At 45.5% G+C, this 19137-nt stretch overlaps 1 long non-coding RNA gene across 1 annotated transcript in view; it reads left to right on the top strand.

The window, feature by feature from the left end:
* Positions 1-19137, top strand: part of LOC138527752 (uncharacterized) — an 89331-nt gene that overhangs the window by 34398 nt on the left and 35796 nt on the right. The window contains exon 2 of the long non-coding RNA XR_011284032.1: positions 17101-17278. This is a non-coding gene — a long non-coding RNA (uncharacterized lncRNA). The remainder of the gene's footprint in view (positions 1-17100; positions 17279-19137) is intronic.

Raw genomic sequence — 19137 nt, 5'->3', positions numbered from 1 at the left:
GAGCTCTAGTCATGTCCAAACTTTATTGTAATGCACTATATTTAGGAACCACCCAACAGAGCCTAAATAGGATGCAAGTCATACAAAATAATGCCATCAGGTCACCACTAAACATACCGCGATCACAACACATTTCTGGAACCAGATGTAACCTAAACTGGCTATCTGTCAAGCAAAGAATCACACTGAAAATATTGTCACTCACACATAAGTGCCTTGGTAACATGGCACCCAAATATCTGTCCAATAGTCTATCGCGTAACATAACTACTCGTCCAACTAGATCTGTCTGGACACACTGCCTCAAAATCCCCAGGTTTAATCTACAGAGAGCGGGGGGAATTATCATTAAGATCTGAACCATCTGACCACTTGTTCAGAAAGAATTTAAAGATGTGGCTGCACTTACAAGAAAGTAGCATTTCCCTGTGACCTTGCCTACCCTCAAACTGACTACCTGTATCATATCTATTTTAGTCATAGCTTCACACCCAACGGAACCTATTTATTTTTGTATTTCTATATTAGTTTTAACAATTGTAATCAAACTTATAACCTTGTCAGTGCAACGTGCATTCCCTTCCCCTCACAGTCTCCATATCAGTTCTCTTCGTGCCAGCTTTCGAGCCTGGGCTATTCGCTTCGTCGGAGGTAGCGCCTGACGCCCTGGGGTGCAGCAATGGCACTGTTAGCGCTATCCATCGGTGTAGGTCCTCGCTGATATCTAGCCTCTGTTCTTGAATTGCGGTTTCCCATGCTCCAGTCTCAGCTGCAATCCACCTTGTGAGGTCCCCCCACCACTGTGCCTCGCTTAAGTTTTTGGCGCTCTTCCATCCCAAGGCTATACGTCTCTTCGCTGTTATATATATTAGGTCCTTAAGCCTGTTTAGAGGTTTGTTTTTTCTGCTGCGTTTGTATCTGCCCAAGATGCAGGCCGCCGACGTTCGCACTTCCACTTCAATGCCTGCTCTCGCCACTCTTGCCTCCATCTGAGCCCAAAAACCTTGTTATAATAATAGGTTATTTATAACGCGCTTAATACCCATAGGTTTCTGTGTGGCTCCATGTCAAAGGCGAGCATGTTGCCGCTGAGCTATCCTCCCGAGATGTATCACTGGGTATCCCCAGAACATATGGGTCATTCCTGCCCTGAGCTTGTTGCATTTGGGGCATACTTGGATTCCTGCGCCCTTGAACTTAGATACGGCTTCTGGTGTGAGGTATGCTCTGTGGGTGATGCAAAGTTGGATAAGTTGTAGGTGAGCACTTCTAGAGTTTTATTGTGATAGTGGGTTATTTTTCCCCATTCTTTGTCTTCAAATTCGAGGCCCAGTTAGTTTTCCCACTTTGCTCTACATTTGAGCTCATTTCTGGTCGTACCCTGCATCAATGCTTCGTAAGTCGTGAGGTTTTGTGGCCCCCCTTCGGCTGTGTTTAACATTGTCTCTATGATTTCTTGCTCTGTTGTTGGGTTGGTGACCCCAGGCCATCTGTCCTTTATCCCCCGCACCACAGCCCTGTGGAGTAAGAACTGACCAGCAGGTAGCCCTGTAGCCTCACTGAGTTTGGCGAACGTTAAGATCTCATGTTCCTGAACCAGGTCTCCCAGTGTAGCCACACCGTAGGGCTCTCATTGGGTGCGTGTTTCCATTTGTCCCCATGAACTGTTCGCCATGATTGCTGCTATGGGGATTTGTGGGGAATACGGGTCCACTATCGCCACTGCCCTGCATGCGCGCTTCCAAATCTGGGTCCCCAACTTGGTCAGGTATGGACTGTTTTGTAGTATCCCCGCCTTGACCCAAAGTAGGTCCCTGAGTAACAGCCGAGGCAGAGCTGGCTGGAGGAGTCGGTGTCTGTAGTCTCGTCGGCCATCCAACGCACCACATGCCTCGGCTAACTTGCCAGGTAGTATAGTTCAAAGTTGGGAACTTTCATTCCTCCCTTGTCGTGGGGTCTCTGTAGTGTCTCCAATGCCACCCTATGTCTGCCCCCCTGCCAGAAGAATCTTCTGCAAAGTTTGTTAATGTCTCTGAAGAATGAAGGAGGGATATTGAATGGGACATTGGTGAAGTTGACCAACGGAACCTATTATAAATGTTATGTAACTCAAACCCTCCTATGCAACTGTGCAATCCTGCAAGTGCCCAGATTCCCCCGGGCTTGGTGCACTCTAAAAATACTAAACAATATTAGTTGCACATTGTGGGGCACCCAGGTAACGATCAGCCTAGCATATAAACCCCCTTATACTGTTCAAGAAAGTGCTTTCTCAAGAATACGTTTGTCTAATTAACATAGGCATGGACATCCCTGTCGCAAGTGGGTCTTGGAAGTCGTAGGCTATGGATTAAGCAGGGGAAATGACAGCTGATGTTGTGCATGTGGGTTGTCTACAGGCTTTGATGGAAGTGCTGTGAACCACCATTCCAGTCTGTGGGCTCAGACTCCCAATATAGGGGATCTGGGAAATGATGGGTCAGTGTTCTTGGGCTTCTGCATGTTGGAACAGGACCTGCCTCTATGCCAGCCCCCCAACAACAGACCACACCAGTGGTCCCTGGGGATGTTTGTGGGAACCCAGCTCTGCTCTGCCATGGAACTCCTACATTCTTACAACTGGAGGACTCTAGAAAGGACTGCTCTCCCAGCATGGGTTGGGAATGGGTCTTTGGTGCATGTTCACTTACAACAGGCACAGGGCAGTCCCTCCAGGCTACTTTCCTGCCAGTAAGGGAGGTTGTAATGAATTATTTTCTGCCCAAGATTCCTCCTTTTTATTATGACTTTTGCAGAAGGACCCAAAGCAGGCTTCTGATCTTCATGGTAGTGCAAGGGTGTTCCAATGTTTGGCACCTACTGCTGGGAAACTACAACCTCCTGCATTCTGCCATTTGAATCTGAGTAGAGTGAGTAGGTGTGAATGGGCTGACGGCTGGATAGGTACTTGTGGGCTGTGTTGACAGATATTTGTGTGTCAAGCAGAGGGGTTTGAACAAGATCGGTTTGTGAACTGGAAGCTAGTGGACATTCTGTTTAGCCATAGAGATGTTTTTTGTGGTATTTTGAGAGATGCTCTTAAAGCATTATTTTGAATCACCTGAAGTTTATTGATGATGTGGTTTGATCCTGGTGGAGGGCATTGCAGTCTATCCTGGATAGAAGAGCTCTGGCAAGCCTAATGCAACTGTCTGTCAGCAAAGTGCTAGCATTGATAACGTTTTGAGATGTAAACTGCTACTGATGCAGTTATGGTTGGTGCTGAATCCAGGCAAATCCCTATGGTTTTTACTTCCTTGGAGAGATCACTAGTGATCCCATCAATAATGGGATTTGAAGGAATTGCAAGTTTGTTTTTGGTTTTGTGAGCCTGTGAGGGGTAACTTGTTTTTTTTGTTGTAATTTAAGCAAAGGCCATGGTGAACCATCCAAGCCTGGATGGTTTGGTCAGTTTTACTTGGCGATTTGGAGTTGGTGTCATATGAACCTGTAATTGGGATAATTTGCATAATTGGTATTGGTGGTACTCTGGTCATCGAGTAGGTAGAAGAGTGGCTTTGTAAAGAGATTGTGGAGATGCATGTGTTTTGGGGAACTCTGCAAGTAACAGACAGGAGGTGCAGCTGCAGAGAGTAAGGCCCTCCTATGAGAGGTAGATTGCTGTTATCTTTGATCTTAGCCATTTTTATTTTAGATCCAGGATAGCTGATTCAGTTCCGTGACCTGGGTGGAAGGCCGATTGGAGTAGGCCTAGGAGGTTATTAGATTCCAGGTGGTTTTGTATTTGCAGATAAGCTGCTTTGTCCAATATTTTGAGGAGAAAAGGTGCTGTCGCAATGGGGGTGGTATTTGGTAGGAATAGGTTTCTTCAGTAGTGGGAGGATCCAAGCATAGCTGGAACAATGCTCGCTGGGGTATATGTATATAGACCTAATGCAGTTGGCAGGGTGTTATAGATTACATTTTCGTTTGTAGTGATCTGATTTTGTCGAGGAGAGCAGAGCCTTTGTACACCAGGGGTGGCACTGGTGATTTTAATTTCTCGCAGAATAGTGAAGAGATCCCTAGTGCCAGAGTTAGCTTCAACAATTCTCTCACTTTTGGTTTGCAGTATGGTGTGTTTATAATTTTGAGGGGATTGGGTCCTCTGACGTATTCCATATCTATGACCGGTAATGTCCACAGCTGTGCTGCTTCGGAAAATCTTGAGCTCCTGCGTCGATGCGCCATCCCCGAGGACCTCCGACGGCCGACGTCATCCGATGTGATAAGTACGATGCACGACGCCCATAGCCTCAGTTCCGTTTTTTCCGCGAACGTGTTCGCTTCATGAATCTCGGTACGCATCGACTCTTTGGAGTTTGCTTTTTTCTTCTCGGTTCGTTGAACCTGTTCGTTTTTTTTTTGGTTTTTTTTGTAAAGACCTGTTCGTGGCGATGTCTACTTCGTCTTCAAGCATCAGTAAAGATTTCTTTGTTAGATTCTGTGGGGGGTTCTCAGCAATTCTCTTAGTGCAGTGCAATGTTTAAAGTTTGGGGTGTACCAGGAGTTTAGGTGGGCTAGAGGTTTAGGTTCACGCATGTTCTGCGGCGCTACTTTGTCGATGGTGGCTAGGAGCGTTTGGTTATAGAACTACCATGTTGGAGGGGTCATTGGTAAAATCATTCTGAGTACTCACTAAGAGGTTGCATCAACGGGAGTAGTTTCTATGCTGTAATGAGTATTTCTAGAAAGGGCAGCTGGTGCCTGAGATGGGAGGGGGGGGGGGGGGGTCTAGTAGCTGTATGGGTGTTCTTTGGGGGTAGTGAAGATGACGGTAGGTTAGATGGGATGTTGGTATTGCAGTCGATGTCTGCCAATCAAATGAGTGTTAATTCCTTTGTGTGTGGAGTTAGTGATACGATGGGTGAAACCTAGAGCGTTGGCTGTTGTTGGCGAGGGCAGTGACATTGGTAGGGTCGTTTAGTCCCAAACTTAAATCTCACAGGAGATTCTGGAGTGTGGCTTGGTATTCTTTGAGTAGTTGTGCAATGTCTGTAGATCAGGTGGAGGGTCAAGGTGACTTGTAGATCACCTGATTGGAATGTTTGGTTGGAGATTTCTCTTATGAGGGATTGGTTCTTAGCAATGAATGTTGCGCCACTTCCTTTGGCAACCTGTCTGTCCTGAAGATTATGTAACTATCTGCGATGGCAAGAGAGCGGGCCAGCTGCTGCATGGAGCCATGCTTTTGTGATGGCTTAGAAGCCTAGGCTGTTCGTAGTGATAAGGTCTGCAATATGTAATGCATGTGCTAGGAGTGATCTAGCAGTAATAAGTGCTCCCTTGAGCCTCTGCTACCTGTAAGGGCATGATTGTGCATGGTGCCTGATGGAGTGTGCAGGGGCTAATGAGTTTGAGGTGGCAGTAGTCCTGGCTAGAGCTGGTATAGTGGGCCTTGGCATGTGAGTATTGCAGCCTTTACGTTTGATGAAACTAGGGGCAATGGCATTGAAGTTTGCATTGGCATTAGTGAGACCAAGAGCAGTATCCTTCAAGTTGCAGTTGGCAACAGTAGAACCTGGGAAGGTAGCATACAAATTACAATTCGCAACAGTAAAGCTGTTATTGGTATTCAAGTTACAATTGGCATCATTAATACCTGGGGCGACAGCATTTGCAAAGGTAGGGATTGATTCAGAAGCTGTTAGCATCAGTAAAATTGAGGGCAGTGGCCTTGGAGTTGCAAAAGACTCTTGTGTAAATAACGTTTGCCTTACAGTTAAGGACCTTCGAAGGATAGTTGATAAGGGTGGAATACATTGCCAGGCTGTTGGGCAAGTGAATTGTGGCTGGATTAGACTGCTGGGATCGTGTTTTTAAACCTGCATGTCTAATGCAATCGGAGGATTTTTGGTTAAGGTCTGGGGAGCTTGTTGTGAGGAAAGGATGCAATCGAATTGAGTTCTGGACCATGGGGGAGCAGCGTTTCTGAATTGCGGTGAGGGGTATTCTTGTTCCCAGGTGTATGTGTCTCATCCAGAGACTAGGGGTTGTGGTTAATTTGTTCTGGTGGCAACTGTTTAGCCTTGATGCTAGGTGTTTATTCCTAGATGTATTTGTACACAGTTTGGTAGGGGCCAGATGGATATAGACCAATTTGGCCTCCGCATTTGTGGGGATACTGGAAGGGGGGCGGTGCATGCTTTCGGTTGATAAATCGAGGGTGTGATATTGCATGCTATATATGTTGCATTTTTGGGAGGAAAGTGTTTGGGGGAAGTAGCTGCCATTGTTGCGTAACCAGAGCATTTGGCAAATGGCCTATCGTGGCCAGATGGAATGAATCAGATGGCCTTAAATGTGGGCCTTGGAAGGGGGCTGGCAATTTCTGCCGGGTACCATGGTGCTCGCTGTTTAGCAACGAGATTGCCCAATCAAAGCTTGCTGGAGGTAGGCTATTTAAGGGTTGATCATTTCTCGTCTGCTCCGTCAAGGTCCAGAGTTCAATACAATCTCTGGCATTCTGGATGATGCACCACAGACCCTCCTGTCTTAAGGTTTTGGTATTGGAAGTGTGGGGGGAAAACCTGCATCTTTTTTAGCAATGGACAGGGACCTGGTGAAGAGGCAGCGTCCTGCTCCTGTTCATGCTGCTTCAGTGATCCTGAAGACCTGCTTTTCTGTCCCTGCTACCGGAGAGGGGGTGTGAGGCAAGAAGGTGTTTCCGTTGTCTGGCAGTCTCACTGCGGGCTGTGAACACTTAATGTACCGTTTCTTTTGGCCTTTCGTTGTCTAACAAATGCGGTGGAGTACATCCCAGAGGAAGAGATGATGGATGGGTTTCTGGCCTTTATCTTGGATTGGCAAGGAGGTGCCATAGTAGATACTGTGATCTGGACAGGTCTGTGGCCAGCAGGTTGGTCTGTTGCAGTTTGGGACTTCAGGTGTCTGGTTTTGCTGCTGACATTTTGACGGGCACAACCTTTTTGGAGCTAAGGGTGATCACTCTCCAGACCTGAAAACCCTCAGCCCCATTTTCGGTCTCCTCCTGACCATGCTGCTGGAATTTTGAAAGGGGGGTGTGTACCTCTTAGGCGCACCAGAAGTGGTTTGGAAATGTGGTTTGTAAGTTAGCACTGGTCCAGGAGAGTGTGAGCAAGCTGATGCACAGTGCTGAATTGTCAGAGAAATACGTTTCACACTTATCAATGGAGAGCTTATTTGTCTTGAAAAACAATTATCTGCATCTACTGGACAAACTGCAATAACCTGCCCTCCAGACCGCACGATCCCTTGACAAAACAAATTTAACAAGAATCTTCTAGAATTGAAACTTTTAGGTTTGTTTGGTAGGAAAGGGTCTCTCACCCCATAACGCCTTTACCTAGTAGTCTATCATTGAATTTGATGACCATCAAATCAGTAACATGACAGTTGCTTCTGCTTAAAGGAGTTGATTAACCCTGCCTTTCATGCCTCCTCCCTTTATCATCTGCACATTGCAGAGAAATGCAACATGGGCACCAAACTAACATTAATGGTCATTTTTAGATGCAATCGAACAAAGTGCTGGAAAGTGTACTGTTACTGAGAAAGAAAACCTTGGCATTGAGTGAACTGAACTCCACATGGCCCAATCATAAAGGCATACATTATCTGCACCCACACTTTCGCTTCAATAAATTAAACGTGTTGGAAGAATGGCGTCTCTTAGAGATGATTGTTACAATGCTATGTGTGCTGCTCACCAACAATAACTTGCAATTGTTCTTATTAACAAGGTCTTCAGATTTTGGAAAATATTTGCACAATTTTAAATAAGATCAATGGAGCTCCATGGTGCATACACAGTCCTTACTGCATTACCTGTCACAGGAATCTCTTAAAGGTTACACTGGGCAACCCATCAAATTGCATTTGGTACTGTGATAGGGCTATAAGCCTGCAATTTTTGTCACTGATTTGTGCTTCTTCTCAGGGGTAGGGTTGTAAACGTGCATTTAGTTTCTGCTGGGATTTAGGCACTTGTCTCCCAACATAAATTCCTGCCCTATTCTACTTCACTGCACCCACCATTTGACTGCTTCCACAACATAGGCCTAGGACAAAGTGTTGTAATTGGTACCAAAATAGCGTTGCTCAATGCCCAGACCTGCTCTCTCCTTCCCGGAATTTCTAAAGCCAACAGCTCACCCTCAGGAGACACCTGCCCTCTTCTAAAATAAATCCCATCCTCAACCTGCACTGGCAGCCCCACTAGATTGATTAACTCGATTAATTTTACTTCAGGCACCATCCCAGCCCCCTTCTACAGGCCAACTACCGACTGTTTCATAGCTAAACTAATGGACTGAACAGCCTACAATAAGAAACCAACTGCCGCCTTCACCCAATCTGGCTTCAGACTTCTAATGTCATTTTCTTTATTTGTAAGTGGTTTTAAAAAAAGGAAAAACACCTTTACAATATAACGATCTAAAATTTCACACTGAATTAAAAACAATAGATTGAATAGAAAAGAAATGTACTCGAGTACAAAAGAAAATGAAAGTATCCATAACATTTAATGATAGATATATCCAAAATTCAATCTCTATATAATTAAAAAAAATAGTGTCATAAAGTATACAAACCCTGCTGGCTCGCCGCACCCGCGCCATTTGCGAATTCCCCTGGCGTGGTGAGTAGGCCCAGGCCCCCAGAGCATCCCATCTTTATTTTACCTGTGCTTTAAAAAGCACGTGCAGCGCACTCGGCGACTGCTTGTCCCAGCAAGCCCCACCGCTTCCTGACTCCCTGTGCCCGCCTCCCGCACCGCCCCCGCGACCGGATTGGTGCTCTGCGCGGCCATAAGGAACACTCCAGGGCAGCCCCTGCGGCTAAGGGCCCCAAGGCCAAGGGCGGCTCCGACATTGGCGGCTCCAAGATGTGTCTGCAGGGGACGCCAAGGAAGCCAGCAGCCAACAGACACCAACAAAAACCGTGAGTGTGGTATGGAGCAATCACTCTACTCCAGAAAACCCCCGCCACTCTATCTTACCTACCAAGAACATAGACTGCCATAATACTTACATGTCCACTCTTTATAGAATTGTGATTGTTAACACATCCACTCTTTATAGAACTTTAAATGTTAGCATGTCCACTCTTAGATAGAAGCACCAAATGTGACTGTTGGCATGTGCCACACTTAGATGGAATTTCTCAAGCTTAGCCCGCGTCGGATCTAGATAGAAATACGATGGTTAGCATATGCCACACTCAGATGAAATTTCTCAAGTTTAGTCTGCGCCAAATCTAGACAGAAATGTGATTGTTAACATGTGCCACACTTGCATGGAATCCTCAAGCTTAGCCTGCGTCGCATCTAGATAGAAATACGATGGTTAGCATATACCACACTTAGATGGAATTTCTCAAGTTTAGTCTGCGCCAAATCTAGACAGAAATGTGATTGTTAACAGGTGCCACACTTGCATGGAATTCTCAAGCTTAGCCCGCGTCGCATCCAGATAGAAATACGATGGTTAGCATATGCCGCATTTAGATGGAATTTCTCAAGTTTAGTCTGCGCCAAATCTAGACAGAAATATGACTGTTAGCATATGCCACACTTAGATGGAATTTCAGAAATGTGATTGTTAGCATATGCCACACTTAGATGGAATTTCAGAAATGTGACTGTTAGCATATGCCACACTTAGATGGGATTTCAGAAATGTGACTGTTAGCATATGCCACACCTAGATGGAATTCTCAAGCTTAGTTTGCGCCAAATCTAGGCAGTAACATGATTGTTGGCATGTGCCACACTTGGACGGAATTCTCAAACTTAGCCCGCGTTGCATCTAAATAGAAATATGATTGTTAGCAAATACCACACCTAGATAGAATTTCAGAAATGTGACTATTAGCATATGTGACTCTTAGCATGCACCACACTTAGAATTATGAACCTAGCTTGCGCGACATCTAGATAGAAATGTGACTGTTAGCATGTACCGGACCTAGATGGAATCCCACAATTGCATGGACAGCAATGCCAACTAACCAACTAACTAACAATTCCATCCCTCTGCATACACCTCTCAAACTATAACCAAACACAACCACAAGCCTTAAACGCAGCAATCCGCACAAACTTCACAACAATGCAACAACAAAACAAACCACACATAGACTTGCACAACAGCACACGACGACTACGGACCATAAAACACCCCAAGCCCAGCCGACGGACCCACCGGGCTGAGGCTGCCAACAGCACATCACTGCTCTCTTGCACTTTTCCAGCTTATTCCTACTAACCCACCCCCCCTCCTCCCCTTTTCAGAGCCGCCAGAGCGCCAGGGGACCACTTCGGTGGTGATAGTGCGCGGTACAAATGACCTTTAACATTAACATTGTCCGAACAAACATTCTTCAGTAAAATATGAGAAAAAGAAAACAGTAATTCAGATTGCGATAGCATAGTGGGGCAAGAAGCCAGGGTTAACTAGATCCTGAGCCGTTATGGTCCAGACCATGCACTGAAGAAAGCATCTTCCAGCAAGGTTGACTCCGTGTCCATTACAAATCTTTGAAGTATAACCCATGCTTTGGCTTAAGAGCCTCACAATCCAATAGATGTTTTAATGTTTCTTTCTCACTTGTACATGCACAAAATCTACATGAGGGAGCAGACTTCCGGAATCCCCTGTGCATTTCCATTATCGCTCCTGTAAGTTGCACATTAAATCTGAACCGCATGTACCTATTACATACAGCCTTATCCGGAAATTTAACAAGATTCGGTTCTGGGGTACCGATTGTTACCAGTGTGGTTGGGGACAGACCCCTTGTCAAACTTGTAACTCAGAACTGGCTTTATTTCAGTCAAATTAGTATTTTCCACAGATCTATCATAAATTACAAATAAAGAAAAGAATAGGTTACTGAGGGGCTCCTTGGCTCAGTTGTTGTTGGCCCTCTCTCTTTTCTCGCTTGTGCACACATAGAAATAATGTGGTAGTGGTCTGACAGTCTGTGTGCAACCTTAGAAGAATTCTGTGTTATACTTCAGAAGGGATAAGGACTTGAATTCTGATGTTCCACTACCTCCTTATTAGCTCTCTTTGTTTAATATAGTTCAGGTTTAATGAGTCTTGTTTCACATTCTTACTGCTTATGTGTCTAATAAGGTTCCATTAATGCTTCCATCTCGCTATAACATGCCACTCTGCTTCCAGCTCTCATAACAGTCTATACGTTCCCCGCGTTCCGATTCTTTCTTTACCCCCCCTTCCCCCCCCCCCCCAGCGGCTACCATTTGAGCCTTTGGTCGCTCACCTGCTTCAATCGCTTGTTGCTTTGTTTCTCCTGGCTTCTGTTCGTCTCATGATGGCTCCGGCCCCACTGACGTATAACCGTCAGAGCCGATCAGCTGTCTTGTCTCATACGACCTCCTCGATGTTGATAGGCAGGCCGTGCCGGTTGGGCCCCCCTTTTCTATACGGCCAACGCTCAGGGAAGTGATTAGCCGTGACTCCTCCTCTGTGAAGGTGGGGCTATGAGTGGCGTCGCGGACACAGCTGCAGCTGTCGCAGTAGGTTGAAAAGCTTTTTCTCTGCTTCAGCTGGGCGGCGCGTGTTCCCCCACGCTAACTTCAACAATAACGCTTCAACTTGGCCGCAAACCAGGCCAACAGGGTCCTTCTTATACCGCACAAAAGGCGCACTTCGTTGGCTTCTCTTTCACGGCGTCAGTTTTCTTAATAAGCCCACTTGTATAAACCTTCCTCTTCACGAGACCCTAATTCCGGTCCCTTTTTAAAACAAAACGAAGTCCATCATCAGAAAAGCACCTCCCATGGACAAAGCATTATCTCTCATTGGATCATCCAAGTGTCTTTCAGGATACAGCAGACCCACCCTTCATGACATCACTCGTTAACTCTCCCTGCTTTGATGATCAACAAAAGGGGACTTGATTTGGCTCTGATTTCCCTTCTCTTCTTCCACCTTATCACAGGTACCTAGAGGAAGAAATTAGATGGTGAAATAATGTCGAATTCCCCACTGTTTGCATAGTCCCTTCCCAATCAGCGTATTGAATACATTTCTTAACACGTGTGGGGTTATTATAAGGGAATCAATAGTTAAACCCAGCAACGCTAATTCAGACAAGCAAAAGTGCTCCACTTTCAATAGCACAACTGATCTTGTACTTCTGTTTTTTAAGATTCGTGCCCAATAGATAGTAAAGGGGTTGACTGCTGCTTAAAAGCAGCTTTCTAAAAAGAGACCGGCATCGCCAAGTAACAATTTCTAATGACTGGAGGACCAATTCATATCTTATCGCTGAGATGGACATCTCGGCAAGCAGTATAAGACACTTTTCCATATTTTCGACTTTTTAAATTGTCCATGATAGCATTCAGGAAATAATTTGAGACCGTAGGCAATTTCCGGTAACACTTTTAACATATTGAACTGCAATGTGGGAATTAATGAAAATTTCCCATACTTTATTTCGATTTTGCGCATCATGCCTTGAAGCTTCTCTTTTACACATTGTTGATAGTATTGTTTCAAATTTTTACCAAAGATGGGAAATCCCAAGTATCTCGTTATTGTTAATGAACCATGTATACTTTATAGGTGTTTTACGGGAATTTGGTCTCATACTTTTTTAACTGACATTTATTAGGAATTCAGTTGTGCCTAGTCTCCATGTGGGATGATCTCAAAGGAACCTCTGATGGCTCTGCCACACTAATCATTGATCTTTGTGTTGCCTTTGACCACTGCACCCTCATGGATTGACTGCTGTCTGGGCATCAGAGATATGAGTCATTTATATTGTGCTTGTACACAAGTGACAAGACAAGGTAGGAAGATGGGGGGGGGGGGGGTTTGAATACAACGCCTTGTGTCATTCAGATTGTGCAGGAGGTGGGGGAATAGCGGGGGGTGGTTAGGGCAGCGATTGTTCTGAGTAAGTGCAGCCAGCTCTGACTAGTGCGTGGGGGGACTAGGGTAATAGCTACAGCCCCTAAGTGGCCAGGGCCTGGAGGCAGTACAGGTGCCTGCAGGTCATGGAGGAGCCTGGTGCCCATACGGTAGCCAGGTGACTGTCAACGCAACAGATGGGTGGGTCTGCAAGGGAGAGGAAGCAGAAGCGATAAGGAAGGTCTTGAGCTGCTTCTGGAACCTATGGTGGTCTTGCTCGAGGCCCCTGCAGAGGAGAGATCTACCTCCCTATCTGCCTGGAGAAGTGCCTGACCATCAGAGAGTTAAGAGGTAGCCAAGTGAAGGGCTTGAGATGGAAGATGTTTAGGAAGGGAGAGTTGGATGTAGTGCTGTCCCTTGAAATTGATCCTGGCAACCACCGGGGGCCAGCGGAGGGATTTAAAGATTGGAAGGATACAATCCCTGTGCTAGAGGCCATAGACAAATCTTGCAGCCCTGTTCTGGATGAGTTGCAGTGGACGGAGAGTAGAGGCAGGCAGGTTGAGCTTCTGGGGGAAAGTGAGAAAATGGAAGAAATACCTCTGAGGAGGTGCTGCTGCTAGGGGCACTACTTTGAGAGCTCTGTGATGTGAGGAGAGTGGAGTTGTAGCTGACCCCGAAGTTTTTTGCCTCACAGCAAGGTGCAAGGAGAGCGGCCAGAGGCAAAGCGGGAGCAGGAGTTCCAATGAGGAGGATCTCTAGGATCTTTGAGCTGCAGCCTTGAAGTGATCTCTGTCCAACAGATTTCAAATAACACACATGCGTCCTTGACTCCCAGCCCTGTTACTTATGGAGTTCCACAGCGTGCCTCTTGCCTTGTAGCTCTTTAACCTCTACTTGAGCCCCTTCTCTGCTATCTGCTCACATGGCCTGTCCTGCTACAAATATGCAGATGATACCCAAATCATCTTCAAGATCCCAAAGGACCCTTCAAACACCACCCCTGAACTTGCATCATGCCTCAGAAATTGACCACTCTACAGCTACATGTTCTGATGCATCTTTCCATACCTACCTGCCCTTCCCTCAGAATTGCAGCGATCATGGCTATTGTCCTCTCATGCAAAGACTATGATAATGCCCTATACCTGGGTGCCCCTGAATCATGACGGGAAAACTCCAAAGGGTTCAAAACACTGCAGCAAGGCTTCTGCTTGCCCTAGGCCACAGAGACCACATTGCACCTGCAATCTGTTTCCTTCACTGGCTGCCAATCCTCTGACAATCCACCTTGAAGGCAATGTGCATCTCCCACTGAGCTCTGCACAACACTGGACCAGAATCTCTACAACACAAGCTCAGGCCCACTAGAAACCTGAGATCAGGCACAGCTCTCCTCCTTGCCAGCCCAGTTGCAAAATCGACTAAACTAGGGGCATCTTTTCTTATGCTGTCAAAGCGCCTCCTACCTGGGACTGTATCCATTTAGCATCTGCTGCATAGAATTCCCCTCGCCTTACAAAAGGCTATCAGTACCTGGGTCTTCCCTCCTGCCTCTTGACTGACCTAGTCCACCTCCTGGGTGAACGATCACCCATCAGACAGGTAGGTGGGGGGCACTAATGAGTGGCTTGAAGAGATAACAAGCCAGTGCTGAAAAGGCTTCCAACTGACCCGTATGATATGATCTGCATACACTTGTTGCAACTAGATATCTGCACTGGTTCTTGTATGTATAGCTCTCCTGTTCAATGGATCATAGCTGTATTCCTCATTGGGGGGACGGAGGGGAGAATACACCTGCAAAAAACGGACTACTTGACTTCATAATGCACTTCACTTCTGCCATTAAGATGCAGCCAAGTCCTATGAAATAAAATGAGGTCCAGCTGGGTACCTAATCAGTCTCCTTGACTCTCCTTCTCTCCTGACAGTCTATTACTAGCCAGATTTCCATGGGTTGCTAGCAGGGACTTCGCTACCACTCCCTCCTTGCCTTCATGCTGGCTCAAATGCGCACACGCATTTCCAAAATCCTCCTAGTTTTTCATACCTTTGACTTTGGTCTTCCAAGGGCTTTCACTCCACAGTACTTTGAGGCAATACCAATGGCATTAGGTGCTATACAAATGCCATATAAGAGCATATGAAGAGTAAAAAAGATTTGGGGCTGGCCAAGTATAGAGCAATGCCTCAGCTGAAAGTGACTGTGGTGTGGAGTCTCCCAGTGAGTATAGGAGTGGATTGACTATATGCTGGCGGTTCAACGAAGAGTGAATGTGGGCTCTGAACCTGCCACCCCAAATTTTGAAGATGGTGGGGAAAGTGTGGCTGCTTGGGGGAGAGGAGATTGATGGGGTGTGTGATGGATTTGATTCGATATAGCAGCATTTATGAGTATTAAGTAGCTTCTGGAGTTTTTTTCCCCCAGAGTTTCGCCAAAGATTCTATTGTAATCTTTTCTGTTTTCTGAATTGGCATTCTCTACCTTTTTGCTCTTTCAGCTGCTGTTGGAGTGTTCACTTGCCATCTTTCAGAGCGCTGGTCCTGCATTAAGAGCACTTTGAAGTGGCCTCTACCAATCAAAGCAATGCCCTCGTGTTTGGGGAACTTTTGTTCCCAAAGATCCTACAGTCTTCTCAAGATCAACTGTACCTTCCTTAGGGAATTGCTTTGTGACAAAGTCACATAAAGGCGAAGCTAGATGAGCCTAACAGATTGTGTTGCTACTATGGAAAGAATAGAAATAGAAGAGCATCAGTTCAGTGACCGTCATTACTGTCTCCATTATGAAAGCTGACGGAACTGGGGTGGCCCAAATGGATGTCCTTGTCAGTGGTACGCACAATAGAGAACACCAGAACTGAGATGACTTGACGGAAATAAAGTATTCACCAAAGCCACACATGTAAAGAAAAAAAAAAGCATTGGCTCTATGGCTGCACAAATAAATCTGGTTTGGAATGGGTGGATGAACCTCTCTGAAACATGGTGGATAGATGGAAGTGATTTTTACTATTGATAGTTGACTGTCTCTAGATGATTTTTGAAATTACTTTTAAGAGTACTCTTTCTAAGAGACCCAGAATAACAGTTTACAGAGACAAAACGACTATTCTCGTAAATATTTACCAAGCGGTCTGCTAAATTAAACGGCATTATTCTTCAGTTGATCAGAGGCTCCCAGCCCACAGAAGCTTCCCCCTGTCAGATTCCCATTATGACAAAGAACCTTCCCTACCTTCATGGGCCCAGGGCATCACTTATGGGTTTGTCCTCGATTCCTCTGTGGTGCCTTTCAGCTAATGAATCTGAACACAAAATTGTTGTGGAAAACAAACATGGGACTCAAATTGCGAGGCAAGTTTTTTTTGGTTTGGTTAATCTTTAATAGCAGTACTGAAAGGGTGGGAATAGGCAGCACACGAGCCCCAAACTGTCCCAAGCTATGTTACCCTACCCCCTCATCTGCTTTCTAACATGCTCAGCACGTTGACTTCACTGCAAAGAATGGAGGATTGTATTGCCTCACTAAGGAGGGTTTCAGCCTTGCCAATTAGTACACTGATCCTCTATGAGGAGCCAAGCAAACCTAGACACTCAAGGTCAATGATGTCATCTTCAAGAGATGACCAACAAAGGTGTGTACCATTAATACTCAATCCTCTATCAGTATTCGTTTGAAGTAATTTGTGTTTCAGAAACATGGATGCATTTTTGGCAGTGTAAGGATATTTCTAAATAACAATGCAAAGCCATCAGGATACAAATGCATGAGCAAACCACATTAGTTGGCCAGTTCTACAATTAAAAATGGAAAATCTAAGCTACATTAGATTTACTTTAAAATGTAGAGACTCCTCCTTCTCAAAGTATACTAATGGATTGTGTCCTCTGCGGATCCCTCATCTTTGATATTTTTGTATGCTGCTTTGCAGTCTTGTAAAACGTTCGACAGGGGTTGCTGGGCAGCATCATCGTCTATGTTCCTTGACGGTAACCATTCACGTGTCCGGACGTGAGGTTGATGATCGTATAAATAATATGCAATTGTATTTCTGCATGCACGGCATGATCTTGGGACAGTATGACTTGCCTCAGTGATTCTCTTTGACTAATGTAATACTTTGTGATTTAGAACAATATCTTCAAGATATTGATCACTAATCCGCACATGATTTTTCTCTAGTGCCTTGGCAAAGAACATGGTTGTCGGTCGGTTTCTAAATCTGTCTTCAGAAAGGCCCAGAAAAATGCTCCAAACATTCAAAGCGATCGAGATCCAAGAGTGATTCCCGTCACTCTTCGTCGTCAAGGAACTAAGCTGTCGTTCATTATCTTCAGATTCCTCATCTGACAAACATCAGGTACGTTTCCCCCAAAAGATTGCTCCGGCGGTAGAATCAGAAAATCTTTGTGAGAAAATTATGGAAGTGTTCTCGAAGGTGGCCCCTCATGTTCCCTTGAAAGATCCAAAAAAGGGTAATAATCCCACTGCGTCTTCAAAGACCGGGCAAGTAAGGCCTTGACCTATGTGCCCAAATGCTCCGATGCCTCGAGTGACGTTGACTGATGAGATAACAACAAAGCTTCTGTAACTTCCTCGGAGTCGAAGTTGAAGGGACCTATGATGCCGATTTCGGAGCACATGGAAACCTGGCAAAAACCAGACACCGCTCTGGCTGTTAACAAAGATTTGGTGCAGTATAGGCCTCCTTCTGTGAATCCTAATTTCATCTTGATGCACCCAACTTCAGAGAGCATGGGTGTACATGCAGCAATTTCAAAGACTGCAGCTTATCCGACCATCTCTCCAGATAAGGACAGCAAGAAATCTGACACTCTTGCAAAAAAAAGTATTTTCCAGTGGAAGCATGACATTAAAAGCCATTAATACATCTTTTGTACTATGCAGTTGCGCAAGCCGCAGAAAACATTCCTGAAGGTGAGATGTGAGGTGGCATCAACAACCTCATTAATGATAGTAAACGGGCCTCTTGTCAATCCCTTTAGTCTGTCCAATATGTATCGGACTGCGATGGCAGATGTATGGGCTAGCACAGTAATTGGGAGATTTGCTTGGCTACGTAAGTGGGTTTGCACCCGGTGTGCTCTGTAAGGTGAGACCTCCAGACAGTAAAACACACTGCTCCAAAGGAAAGAGGCTCTGTGCACCCCTTTTTAAAGAAAACAAGATTTATTTTGTACACAAAAAAGAAAAAGGTGACCGAAGGTCCTGTAGAACCAATCTTTCAGTTCAAAGCAACCACAAGTTTACAAGGAAAGAAATCGTCATCAATGATGCACACAATATACAGTGTTCATCCCCACGCTCATTGGCTACCACCTATACACATACCACCAGTCCCCTATAATCCCTTGACCGATGGACCACATGCTCATCTACCCCTGCCCTGCTAACATGTGGTCCCCCTACTCTTATCGCCTTGTTTCTCTGCTTTCTGTTTGGCAAAGCACATAGAATGTTAGACTCCCCATTGGCTTAGTCACTTGGTGTGCACCTGGTTGTTAACATGAGCCCCATGGATAACTCCAAGGTCAAATTGGCTACTTAGAATAATGTTACACTTCTCTTGATACTAGACATGCGGGTGCCTCCCCGTTGCAAGTATTTTCATGGTCATCTGGCAGTTCAACTGGGATAGCCCTTATTCTGGGGGCGCTAGTGCCCTAAATCTAGGCTGGGCATATTGTCAGCTCACGACCTGTCTCCGGCTCCCATGAGTTTGTCCTTCGGAGCAGGCTCAGCCATGTCTGGCCAGTCACATTCCTATCTGGTTTCAAAGACCGACTGTTCGATTCAATGATGTTTATCTCGTTTGCCTGAAGGCCTCTGCTCTCGGTTCCACTGCTGGGGCTTGGGAAAGGAAGAACAATTACAGCTTTTCATTGCTCTGCTGCTACACCTTAATTGGAAAATACACAGTGCTAGGCCTTACTTGTAACATGGTGGTGCTTCAGTATCTCCCGCACCCTCGCCCTATATCTGCATTATTACATATAATACACTATTGCTGTACACAATCACCTGTGCCCTACATGTGGGGTTACCTCTGCTTCTTTAACTACTATATAATAATACATTTGCTACGCCTCTTATGATTCTCATTTTCCAGTGCACTAACATATTTTCTGCAGCCTAAATCTTTAGGGAGGGCATAGGAGCTGAACGTGCATCCCAACATTCCCCACTTGGTTAATGTTA

The sequence above is a fragment of the Ambystoma mexicanum genome, chromosome 7q (genome assembly GCF_040938575.1).
Source record: "Ambystoma mexicanum isolate Mex_15411 chromosome 7q, UKY_AmexF1_1, whole genome shotgun sequence".
In the NCBI taxonomy this organism is placed as follows: domain Eukaryota; kingdom Metazoa; phylum Chordata; class Amphibia; order Caudata; family Ambystomatidae; genus Ambystoma; species Ambystoma mexicanum.
Note: the sequence above shows the minus strand (reverse complement) of the source record. Positions and strands in the feature narration are given on the sequence as shown.